This window comes from Callorhinus ursinus, unplaced genomic scaffold (assembly GCF_003265705.2).
Source record: "Callorhinus ursinus isolate GAN/ISIS: 27379988/994484 unplaced genomic scaffold, GSC_fseal_2.0 scaffold25, whole genome shotgun sequence".
Taxonomy (NCBI): Eukaryota; Metazoa; Chordata; class Mammalia; order Carnivora; family Otariidae; genus Callorhinus; species Callorhinus ursinus.
In genome coordinates this window covers 28,503,893-28,516,424 of record NW_027397087.1, presented here as the reverse complement: position 1 = coordinate 28,516,424, position 12,532 = coordinate 28,503,893, and the positions used below count along the sequence as shown (strand labels likewise).

Genomic DNA, 12,532 nt, shown 5'->3' with positions numbered 1-12,532 from the left:
CCAAGGTGAACAGACCAGCAGACCTTAGGCACAGCTCCCCCACTCCTTATACCTCTTCTTGCAGCTCCATGGGTGTTCTCCAGCCCTCCCTGCCCTGGCTATGTCCCTTGGCCAGGCCCTGGGCTCCAGGTGCTCAGCAGTGACTTGACCTAGAGCATTCTGGTGCCTTTGCAGGAGCTTGAGCAACAGGCATGAGGGCGCCTGGTTAACTTGTTGGGGGACCTCGCTGCAGGACCCTGGCCAAGTGCCAGGTGCTCACTGTCCCCCTAACGGCCCCCTCCTGATCTCCTCAGGGTCTGAACATTCCCGCTTTGTCTCCACCCTTCTGGAGCTGGCCAGCCTGAGGGAGCAAATGCCTGAAACCTGAGTCTCTTGAAATGTCAGCTGAGCTCAGTCCCTCAGTTTGGAAGGAGTTGCAAGTTGCCTTCCATCAAGGGTGGGGAAAAGTAATGAGGCAAGAGGAGAGGAGGCCTCTGCGGCTGCCTGCTGGGAAACTGGGAGTTGCCATCCTCGTCCACACTGTGCACGGCCTGGCGGGGGTGCATGACCCTCTATGGTCCTCTGGCTCAGGCTCAACTATGACAGGGTGGGGAGAAGGTGTGAGGCCCAGACAATGCTGGAGAGGAGGGGCCCCATGCTCTACCTGTGCCCTGTCATTTTAGAATGACTGGGCAGGGATAAAGGCCAAAGTGCTTCATGATATAGAATTATTCACCATAAAAAAACAAACAAACAAACAATTAGACCAGGCCAGCATATCGTTATGACTGCAGGTCAATCAGGGATTCAGCGAGTCTCCCACTTGTATATTCTAGACTGCACCTTCACTCAATTATCCCACAACCCAAGGCAAGAGGAAACAGAGCCTTTATAAGTGGGAAACCAAACAAGGGCTCTGGCTCTGGGCTAAGTGAAGGTCTCACAGCTCCTGCAGCTCTCCAACCCTCAGTGACAGGATGGGGTCTGCCCTTCGCAGCTCCAGTGACATGGAAACATCTTGGAACAGAATTTTCCATGCTTATCTCAATCATGCCGCAACCTCACGAAGCCCCAAAGGCTAAAGACACTAAAGGCATTTGTGCCAATGATTTCTGGAAAGTCAACAACAACCTCCTGCCTCCAATCTGCTTAGTAATATTAAATCCTGGCCTCTGTTCAGGAAAAGTCTGACCAAAGATTACCAACTCCAAGTAGACAAAGGAGTCAGCTCAGCTCCTGGGATGTTACCCTCACCTTACCCTCAACAAACCAAATATGTCCCAAGGATACATTCATTGAACTTTCTCTATTCCTAAGGCTGAACTGAAAAGAAGGAACAAATACACACATGCACACACTCTATAATTCCATTTGTATAAAGTTCTAAAAAGTGCAAAATACACTATAGTGATATAAAGCAGATTGGTGGTCGCCTAGGGATAAGGTGGTCGGGGAAGGCGAGGGATGAAGGGATTACCAAGGGGGTACAAGAAATTGGTGAGGTGATGGATATGTTCATTATTCTGACGGTGGTGATGGTTTCCCCCACATAGGTCAAGACAGTTCAAATTTTACACTTTAAATATGTGTCATTTATCTTACACCAATTATTCCTCCATAAAACTATAAAAAAAGGAAGAAAAAGAAAACCCCCTACACACAGCCAAATGACACCCTGCCCCGTCCTGGCATTTCCATTGAGAGCTTATCTCCTGATCCATCTGGAAGAAGCCTGGCTAGAACTGGCACCTGCCCTGGGACCCACCCTGTGGGTGGGAGCCCAGGAAGGAGTGTGATGTCTATTCACATGGTCAGCTATGACCTCTTGATACTGTAAGTGAAAGTCATTATTTCTGCTTGACTTCACTAGTTTCAAATATTAACTTTTAATTATGTGCAATGAAGACAACAAACACAGGGCTATGGGTTCAAGGGCAGATTTAGATCTCTATAGGAACTCTGTGTCAGTGATGGCAGAGTCTACTGGCTTCTCTGCAAGAATCAAGGACTCCTGTGGTGAGGCACGTAAAAAACATAACCAGTGAGTTCATCTGCTGAAACTCGTTCCCCAAGCTACCTAGACATCCAACAACAGACCTCATGCATCTTAGCTTCTTTCCTTCCCAGCCACCCAACAAATAACCATTTGAAAACTTTTCCTAAATGAAGTATAATCTTCCCATGGAGAACAAGCATGGTTAGGAGCTTCTCACTTTCCCTGGGTGAAATCAGAATTAATCTCCTGTGATACTGTGATGTAGTAAGAAATATGTATTTGGTATTTGTCCCCAGTTCCTGGCACAGAGCTCCCAAATATTATTCATAATAAGCCCCTTTAAGGTGTACCTAAGTTTATGCTAAACAGGTGATGTTTGGAGGATAGGGGGCTGGTTGCCAGAGGAACCAGCCATGTGATTAGAGGGCTGGAACTTTCAGCCCTACCCCCTGACCTCCAGGAGAAGACTGGGAATTGAATTCAATCGCCAATAGCCAATGATTTGATCAATCATGCCTACATAACAGGACCTCCAGAGAAACCCTAAGCAATGGGGTTTGGAGAGCTTCCAATACATGGAGGTACTGGGAGGGTGGTGCACCCAAAAGAGGGGATGAGAGCTCTGTACCCCTTTCCCATACCTTGACCTATATATCTCTTTATCTGGCTGTTCATCTGTATTCTTTATAATATCCTTTATAATAAACCAGTAAATATAAGTAAATGTTTCCCTGAGTTTTGTGAGCTGTTCTAGCAAATTATCAGACATGAGGAGGGAGTCATCAGAACCCACAATTTATAGCCGGTTGGTCAGAAACACAAGTGACAGCCTGGGACTTGAAACCGGCATCTGAAGTGGGGGCAGTCTTGTGGGATTTAGCCCTTAACCTGCGGGGTCTGTTCTAACTTGGGGCAGTCGGTGCCAGAAATGAGTTAAATTGTAGAATACCTAGTCAGTGTCCACAGAGAACTGAATTGGGTGGTGTGGGAAAACTCACACATCTGGTGTCAGAACAGCATTTTCCTTTATCTCTCTTCCATCATTCAAAGTAATTTCCAACTGACCTCCTTTCTCATACCCCCTTATTCAAAAGCATAAATATAATGAATAACTACTGTCTGCTGAGCACAGATTAAGTGATGGGGATTCAAACATGATTCAGAGAGTTCCCATATTCAATGATAAATGGTATCATAATCTCATTTGGGGAAGCAAGCAGAAACCACTAACCATAGTATATAGAAGAGCAGCCTGAAAACAAGACTATGTGCCCATCAACAGAAGAACGGCTAAGCAAATTGTATATCCAAAAGATGGAATGCTATTCAGCAAAAAGTTGTAAATTATTAATAAACAAAAAACATGGATGAATCTCAGAAAATTATGTTGGATGAAAGAAGTCAGCCACAAAAGAGTACATGTAGTGTTATTCCATTTATATAAAGTTCAAAACAAGTGAAATTAATCTATGGTGATAGAAGTTGGAACCAGCGGTTGCCTCTGTGGAAGGCGGGGTGGATTGACTAGAAAGGAGCGCAAGGGACCCAGCTGGAGATCTTGATAGGGGTGGTGGTTACACATGTGCATCCATTTGTCAAAACTCATCCAATTGTATACTTTAAATCTGCCCATTTTATTGTATGTAAATTATTCCTTGATTTAAAAACATTATGCTAAGGGGTAACAGTGGACAAAGCCACTTGCTTTGAGTCTAATCAGGAATGATTTCACAAAGGGTAACATTTGAGTAGGACCTTGAAGGAGGGATAGGATGCTTTCTTTCAGGTTGGAACTGAAGACAAGAGCAAGTATGTGGAGGTATAATAGAGATCTCAGGGATGTGCTTGAGACTGTCTGGGAGAGGAAGACAGGGGATGGTGGGAGGCAGGAAAAAGTGGTTGGGATCAGACTGTGAAAGGCCTCGAATGATGTGCATTTTCTAGTAAGGACAACAGAAATCATGGACGCGCTTATAGTTTTATCTGATTACATAAACAATGTATGCTCATTAAAAAAATACAAATAATATATCTATAAAGCCAAAAGTCCCCCCAATCCCAAAATAAGCATTGCTAACAATTTAGTTTTATCTTTCCAGCCTTTATGTGCCAGTGTGCATACTTCGATATTTTTAATAAAATGGACTAATAGAATACATATTGTGTGCTCCGTAAGGGCTAGGATCGTGCCTGTCTAATTTCACTTTCACATTCTCAGTATCCAGCACAATGTCTGGCCTAATGACAATGGCCTGGGGAATGAAAGAATGATCTCTACCTTGCTTTTGTTTTCTAACATGTTCCAAACATCCTCGTTCTTTTTAATGGCTGTAGAGCATTCTGTTCTTTGAGGCAAAGCTCTACTGACAGACATTGTTGCAAATTCCTTACCATTACTTGAATATATTTCAATAGGATAAATTCCTAGAAAAGGAATTGCTGGTTCAAAACATGAACATCTCAAAAAAATTTTTTTTCAGTTGGTTCTTTTTTTTCTTAATTTTATTATGTTACGTTAGTCACCATACATCATTAGTTTTTTTTTAAGCTTTTTTTTTTTATTTATTCATTCGAGACACAGAGATACAGAGAGAGAGAGAGAGACAGAGAATATGAGCAGGGGGAGAAGCAGGCCCCTGCTGAGCAGGGAACCCGATGCGGGGCTCGATCCCAGGACCCTGGGATCATGACCTGAGCCGAAGGCAGATGCTTTAACTATCTGAGCCACCCAGGTGCCCCACATCATTAGTTTTTGATGTGGTGATCCACGATCCATTGTTTTCATATAACACCCAGGGCTCCATGCAGTACGTGTCCTCCTTAATACCCATCACCGGGCTACATCTCAAAATTTTATAGATATAATGAATTATGCTAAATCACCACCCAAAGGGTTGTACTAATTTGCTTTCTCACAACATGCTGCTTCCACCATATGTTCAACAATCCTTGATATTATCAATCTTTTTCATCTTTGACAATCTGATAATCTAAAAATTATTTGCTTGTTTTGTATTTCTTTTATTAATAGTTTAGCATTTTACGTTATGTTTATTGGCTATTACATTTTATCTGTGAATTATCTGTTTATGTCCATGGATCACTTCACTAAATCAATCTTTTTTTATTTATAGAAGCTTCTTATATATTACAGGTGGCAACTCTTTGGAGTATAAGCCATAGGTATTTCTCCCAGTCTTCTTTGTTTAGGGTATCTTTTGCTGTTTTAAATTTTATGCAGTCAAATCTGTCCATTTTTTCCCTTTGTGATTTATAATAAAGTGCTGAGAAATAGTCTATCCACCTTAAGATTATGAAACTACAGTTGACCCCTGAGCAACACAAGTTTGAACTGGGCTGGTCCACTTACCGGCAGACTTTTTTCAATAAGCATATTAAAAAATTTTTGGAGACTTGCAACAATTTGAAAAGCTTGTAGACAAACTGCATAGCTGAGAAATATCAAAAAAATTAAGAAAATGTTAGGTATGTCATGCATAAAACAGATGTAGATACTAGTCTACTTTATCACTTACTTCCATAAAATATGCACACATCTAGGGCACCTGGGTGGCTCAGTTGGTTAAGCGACTGCCTTCGGCTCAGGTCATGATCCTGGGGTCCCGGGATCAAGTCCCGCATCGGGCTCCCTGCTCAGCAGGGAGTCTGCTTCTCCCTCTGACCCTCTTCCCTCTCGTGCTCTCTCTCATTCTCTCTCTCTCAAATAAATAAATAAAATCTTTAAAAAAAATATGCACACATCTATTATAAAAAGTTAAAATTTATCAAAATTTATGCACATACGAGAAAGGTAAACAAACATAAAGATGCAGTATTAAATCTTCACTGCATAAAATTTACTGCAGTACATACTGTACTACCATAATAATTTCACAGCCACCTCCTGTTGCTATTGAGGTGAACTCAAGTGTTGCAAGTATCCGCTTAAAATGCTGTGTGATAGTAATCATCTCTGCATGACCAATTCACCTCTCCAGTAAAATTGCATCTCACAGTAAAAAGTGAGCTCTCCCATTCTCACATATTTTCCATTATGTTCAGTGCAAAACTGTAAACCTTGAATAACACTATGGGACCCCTCTGCAGTGCCACTAGTGATGCTGGAAGTGCTCCTAAGAAACAGAAAAAACAGACATTACAAGAAAAAGTTGAACTGCTTGATTTATACCATAGTTTGAGGTCTGCAGCTGTGGTTGCCTGCCATTTCAAGGTAAATTAATCCAGCGTAAGGACCACTGTGGCGGGGGAAAGGAAATTCATGAAGCCGTCACTGCGGTTATGCCAGCAGGTGCAAAAACCTTGCACTTTTTTGCAAAATACCTTTATCTTGTATTGAAAATGCAGCTTTTATGTGACTGCAGCATTGCTATAAGAAAGGCATTCCTGTAGACTCTAATATGATTTGAGAAAAAGCAGTCATTATATGACAACTTAAAGCAAAAGGAAGGTGAAGGATCTAAAACTGGAGAATTTAATGCCAGCAAAGAGTGGCTTGATAATTTTAGAAAGAAGTTTGGCTTAAAAAGTGTCAAAATAACAAGAGAAGCAGCTTCTGCCAACCTAGAGACAACAGATGAGCTCCTACTCACCATTAAGAAAATCACTGTTGAGAAAGAATATTTACCTGAACAGGTTTTTAATGCAGACAAAAGTACCCTATTCTAGAAAAAAAAAATGCCCCAAAGGACATTTCTTTCTTTCTTTCCTTTCTTCCTTCCTTCTTCTTTCTTTCTTCTTCCCTTCCTTCCTTTTCTTTCTCTCTCTCTTTTTTAAAGATTTTATTTATTTATTTGACAGAGAGAGACACAGCAAGAGAGGGAACACAAGCAGGGGGAGTGGGAGAGGGAGAAGCAGGCTTCCCGCCAAGCAGGGAGCCCGACATGGGGCTCGATCTCAGGACCCTGAGATCATGACCTGAGCCGAAGGCAGACGCTTAACGACTGAGCCACCCAGGTGCCCCCCAAAAGACATTCCTTAATAAAGAATTGAGCACTAGGATTTAAGGCAAGAAAAATAGGCTAACTACTGTTTTGTGCAAATGCAGTCAGCTTTATGGATGAGGACTGTCCTTATCTATAATGCTACTAAGCCCCAAGCCTTGAAAGGAAAAGATAAATACCAGCTGCCAGTCTTTTGGTTGTATAAGAACGCCTGGATGATGAGAACTCTTTTTCTGGATGGGTTCCATCAATGAGCCTGAAGTCAGGAAGCACCTTGCCAGTAAGTGATTGCCTTTTTTTTTTTTTTAAGTTTATTTATTCTTTTGTAATCTCTACACCCAACATGGGGCTTGAACTTACAACCCCAAGATAAAGATTTGCATGCTCTTCCGAATGAGCCAGCCAGGTGCCCCAGTAAGTGACTGCCTTTTAAAGTTCTTTTTTTTGGGGGGGGTGGGCAGAGGGGCAGAGAGAGAGAGAGAATTTTAAGCAGGTTCCATGCCCAGCACAGAGCCTGATCAGGGGCTCGATCTTAAGACCCTGAGATCCTGACCTGAGCCAAAATTAAGAGTTGGACACTTAACTAACTGAACCATCCAGGCACCCCTAGAGTTCTTTTGATAGTGGACAATTTTTCTGGCCACCCGGAACCCCATGAGTTCAACAAAGAAGGTGTCAAAGTGGTTTACTTACTCCCAAACACAAACAATGTCTCTAATTCAGTCTCAGATCAGGGGGTCATAAGACCTTTAAGGCTCATACCGTCAACATTATGGAAAAGAATCCTGATAGGGAAAACATCATGAAAGTCTGGAAGGATCACACCATCAAAGATGCCATAATTGTTCTAGGAAAAGCCATGAAAGCATCAAGCCAGAAACAATAAATTCCTCCTGGAGAAAACTGCCCAGATGTTGTGCCTGACTTCACAGGATTTACAACAGAACCAATCAAGGAAATCATGAAGGAGACTGTGGATATGGCAATAAAGGTGAGTTTCAAGATATGGATCTTGGAGAAACTCAAGAGCTAATACACATCACATCAGAGGAATGAACAGAAGATGACTTCATGGAGATGAGTGCTTCGGAACCAGTGCCAGATGATGAGGAAGGAGACACAGAAGAAGCAGTGCCAGAAAACAGGTTGACAGACAATCTGGCAGAAGCGTTCTGATGATTCAAGACTGCTTTGACTTCTACATGGACCCTTCCACGATTCAGGCACTGAAACTAAAGCAAATGGTGGAAGAAGAATTGGTACCATATAGAAACAGTTTTAGAGAAATGAAAAAGTCAGACAAATTATGATGTATTTGCATCAAGTCACACCGAGTGTGCCTGCCTCCCCTCCTGCCTCCTCTACCTCTTCCCCCACTGCCACCCCTGAGACAGCAAGACCAACCCTTCCTCTCCCTCCTCCTCCCCAGCCCACTCAGTGTGAAGATGATGAGGGTGAAGACCTTCATGATGATTCACTTCCACTTAATGAACAGTACTAATCATCATGGCATACAGTCAATAAACTTAACTGTTGTGTTTGCGTCTTCATATGAAAACCTACTAACTGCGGGACAAGAACTGTGTGAGACATTTCTGTGTCACCATTACCAGCATCACGCAAGGGTTTATCACAGAGAACATCGTGTATGGGACTGATATGGAAGAGGACAGCCCATCCTCACATAGGCGTAAGGTGAGTGATAGTTAATATAAAATTAACATTGTGTTAGTTTTCTGTTTTAGAACTTTGCTTTCAAGAATTACAGTATGCCTCTCATAATTGGAGAAACTGCATATCAGCCTATCATCACAAGTAGTTTTTTAAAAAATATAACAATGTTTCTAATACTGTATTATGAATAGGACTATAATACTGTATGCCATAAAAATTTTATAACAATTCACTCAGTAGTGTGTAGGCTAGGCTACCATAAAGCAATCTTATTGATTACATAAAAATATGATTACCATAAAGCAATCATATTGTTGCTTCTTCATTATCAGTGCATTGTTATTCACTATCCATGAGTTGTTATACCTGAAATAAATATAACCTTTTCACATTATCTTTTCAGTTTTGATGTCTAGTGTTAATACATATAACATCTACAGTGTTTTTGTATCATGTAAGAAAATACTGGGGCGCCTGGGTGGCTCAGTTGTTAAGCGTCTGCCTTCGGCTCAGGTCATGGTCCCAGGGTCCTGGGATCGAGCCCCGCATCGGGCTCCCTGCTCAGTGGGAGGCCTGCTTCTCCCTCTCCCACTCCCTCTGCTTGTGTCCCTCTCTCGCTGTGTCTCTCTCTGTCAAATAAATAATCTTAAAAAAAAATATTGATGTATATACTGACAAGACTATTCATCTTGTAAACACACAACATAGTGTTAATAAATATAGTACAGTACTATAAATGTATTTTCTCTTGTGATTTTTTTAAAGATTTTTTTTTTTAATTGGAGAGACAGAGCTAGAGATGAGGAGGAGGGGCAGAGGTAGCAGGAGAAGCAGACTCCCCACTGAGCAGGGAGCCTGATGAGAGGCTCAATTCCAGAACCCCGAGATCATGACCTGAGCCAAAGATAGATGCTTAACCAACTGAGCCACCCAGGTGTCCCTCTTATGATTTTTAAAATAACATTTTCTCTAGCTTACTTTAAGAAAACAGTATGTAATACATGTAACATATAAAATATGTGATAATCATCTATTTATATCAGTAAGGCTTCCAGTCAACAGTAGGCTAGTGGTAGTTGAGTTTTTAGAGAGTCAAAAGTTATGTGTATATTTTCAACTACATGCAGAGTGGGTAGGAGGATCAACGCGACTAACTCCCGCATTGTTCAAGGATCAACTGTATTCTAATTTTTTTTTAGTTCTTTTATAGTTTCACTTCTTGCATTTGAATTTTTAATCTTTACATTTTGTTTTATAGAAAAAGCAAAATAAGGACCTGGTTTTACTTTCTCCCCCTCAAATATAATCAAATAAAACATCAAATAGCCCATTTATTGAATAGATGATTCTTCCTGTTAATTTGAAATGTCATTTATGTTCTATACTAGATTTTCATATATACATGGGCCTGCTCTGGAATCTTCTATCCATATCCATTATTGTAGATTTGTGGTATATTTTGGTATCTAGTAGGATAAACAGAGATTTATTTTTTTAATTAATATATAATGTATTATTTGTTTCAGGGGCACAGGTCTGTGATTCCTCAGTCTTACACAATTCACAGCGCTCACCATAGCACATACCCTCCCCAGTGTCCATCACCCAGCCACCCCATCCCTCCCACCCCCAACCACTCCAGCAACCCTCAGTTTGTTTCCTGAGATTAAGAGTCTCTTATGGTTTGTCTCCCTCTCTGGTTTCATCTTCATTTTTTTTGTCTCTTCCCCTATGATCCTCTGCCTTGTTCAGAGAAGGATTTTAAATATGCTTTATTCTCTGAAAGCAGCATTGTATCAGCCCAATCTAGACTAGGTAAATTAACAAACAAAACATAAGTTTATCACATTAAAAAGTTTAAATATTGATATACTGGGTATTATTCTTTCAGAGTGTGTTAAATAGACATTTAATATGGAGAATTGCCTTTTCTTTCGTGACATCTTGTTCAGTTAAAACAGAACAAAAAGTTTTGTGTATAATACCGATTCTGTATTAATTGCCGGTAAGCACATTGTCAGTAAACATATACATTTTGCAATTCTTTTTTTTTCCATGTTGCCTTGATTTTACTTACTGAACGTAATTTTATATCTGTTGACTCTAGTAAGAAGAATTCTGGGTTTGTAATTTGAATGTCTGTCATCACATTTTCATAATAATTCATTTTTGTTGTATTTTACAAAAGTAGTGATCTGTGATGGATTAGAAAGTTTTTTTTTAATGGCCTTTCACTATAGAGTTTGAGAAGCAAACTAGTTCTAGAGAGCCAACCAATTTCAATTTCCAATTGTTTGCTGCTATAAACATGATTGATTTGTGTCAAAAATTGAGTCTTATTATCCTATAACCCTGCTAAATTCGCTAAGTAGTTCCAGTCACCTTTTTGTAGTTTCCTTAGGATTTTCTACACCAATAATTTATATTATCTGAAAATAGAGAATTTATTTCTTCCTTTCCAATCTGATGACTTATTTCCTTTTCTCGCCTTTTTTGTACAGGCCCTTAGGACCTCCAGTACAATGCTGAATCAAGGTGGCGAGTATGGACATCCTTGCCTTATTTCCAATCTTAGTGGAGAAAGCATTCAGTCTTTTATCCCCATTAAGTATGGCCTTAGATATAGGTTTTACATAGATGTCTTCTTTTCATGTTAGAGAAATTCCTTTCTAGTCCTAGCTTGCCAAGAGTTGTTGTTGTTTAATAAAAAAATGAGAAGTTAGATTTTGTCAGAAGCTTTTTTTGTATCTATTGATATAATCATATGTTTGTTTTAGTCTGTTAACATGCTGAACTCAATGATATTTATATGTTAAACTAATCTTGTATTATTGGGATAAACTCCATTTGGTCACATGTATTACTGAATTCAATTTTCCAAAACATTGTTGAGGATTTTTACATGTATCTACATGAGAGAATGGTCTGTAGTTTTATTTTTGTTTTCATTTATAATAAAATATCTTTGGCTTTGTTACCAAGTAATGTTTGTTAATGCTCATAGAATGAATTGGAAAGTGTGCCATCTCTTCTATTTTCTAGAACAGTTTGTGTAGAATTGGTATTGCTTCTTTCTCTTTGGTAGAATTCTCCAGTGAAGGCTTCTAAGAATTTCCCTCATGAAACTACAAATTCAATTTCTTTGATATAGGGGATTTCTAGTTAGCTCCAACATGTAAAGAGCTTGGAAGTTATCACTCCCATCCTTACAACAAGAAAACACTAAACAAAATAAAAATCAATAATCTTGCATCTGTTAGAGAACTGAGGTCTCAGGTCAAACCATCACCCTGAAATCTGGAGATAGAGGTGAATCCAGAGAGTCACAACTGAGATTTGCTTGCCTAGAGCAGAAGCCACTAGAGCCATAAATCCGTAGGGATACTTAAATGCTAATTTTGACAAATTGCTGGAGTCTGATTGTGGAATAGCATAACAGTTAGAAATTCCTAAGACTAGCACACAATCTTAGGAGGCTCACATTTTTGTAGGTTTTACCGCCAGGAACACTACCAGAATCTCTGAATCAATCCTCCATGGCTCTGGCAGGGTAGGGGTAAGAGCAATCATTGTAAAATATGTCCAGTGCTCTCCATAACAAAGACCTACTCTCCAGAGAAAAAGATCTTATAAGAGCCTTATCCTATCTAGGGGAAAGGGCATTTCTTCCACTCTAGGCCCCTTTGTCTTTCCTGTCTTTCTTATGGGGGTAAAAAGCTAAGAGACACTTAGTCTAAGGATGCAGGCCCACTAAAAAAATTGAAAAAATTTTTTTTTAGAGAGAGAGAAAGCATCCGAATGCAGGGACCAGGGAGGGGGGCACAAAGGGAGAGGGAGAGAGAGAATCTCAAGCAGGCTCCACGCTCAGCGAGGAGCCCAATGTGGGGCTCGATCTCAAGACCCTGAGATCATGACCTGAGCT

At 40.3% G+C, this 12,532-nt stretch overlaps 1 protein-coding gene across 7 annotated transcripts in view; it reads right to left on the bottom strand.

The window, feature by feature from the left end:
- The window catches only part of APH1B (aph-1 homolog B, gamma-secretase subunit), an 80,188-nt gene that overhangs the window by 31,190 nt on the left and 36,466 nt on the right, over positions 1-12,532 (bottom strand). For 2 of the 7 annotated variants that reach the window (XR_003210550.2, XR_012373654.1), the window contains one exon: positions 5,346-5,427. The exons of 3 other annotated variants lie outside the window; for them this stretch is intronic. The gene's annotated coding sequence lies outside the window, so the exon portion shown is untranslated. Of the gene's footprint in view, positions 1-5,345; positions 5,428-7,229; positions 8,169-12,532 lie in introns of those variants that run through there. 2 more of the 7 variants (XR_003210549.2, XM_025884072.2) reach the window with 1 other exon arrangement.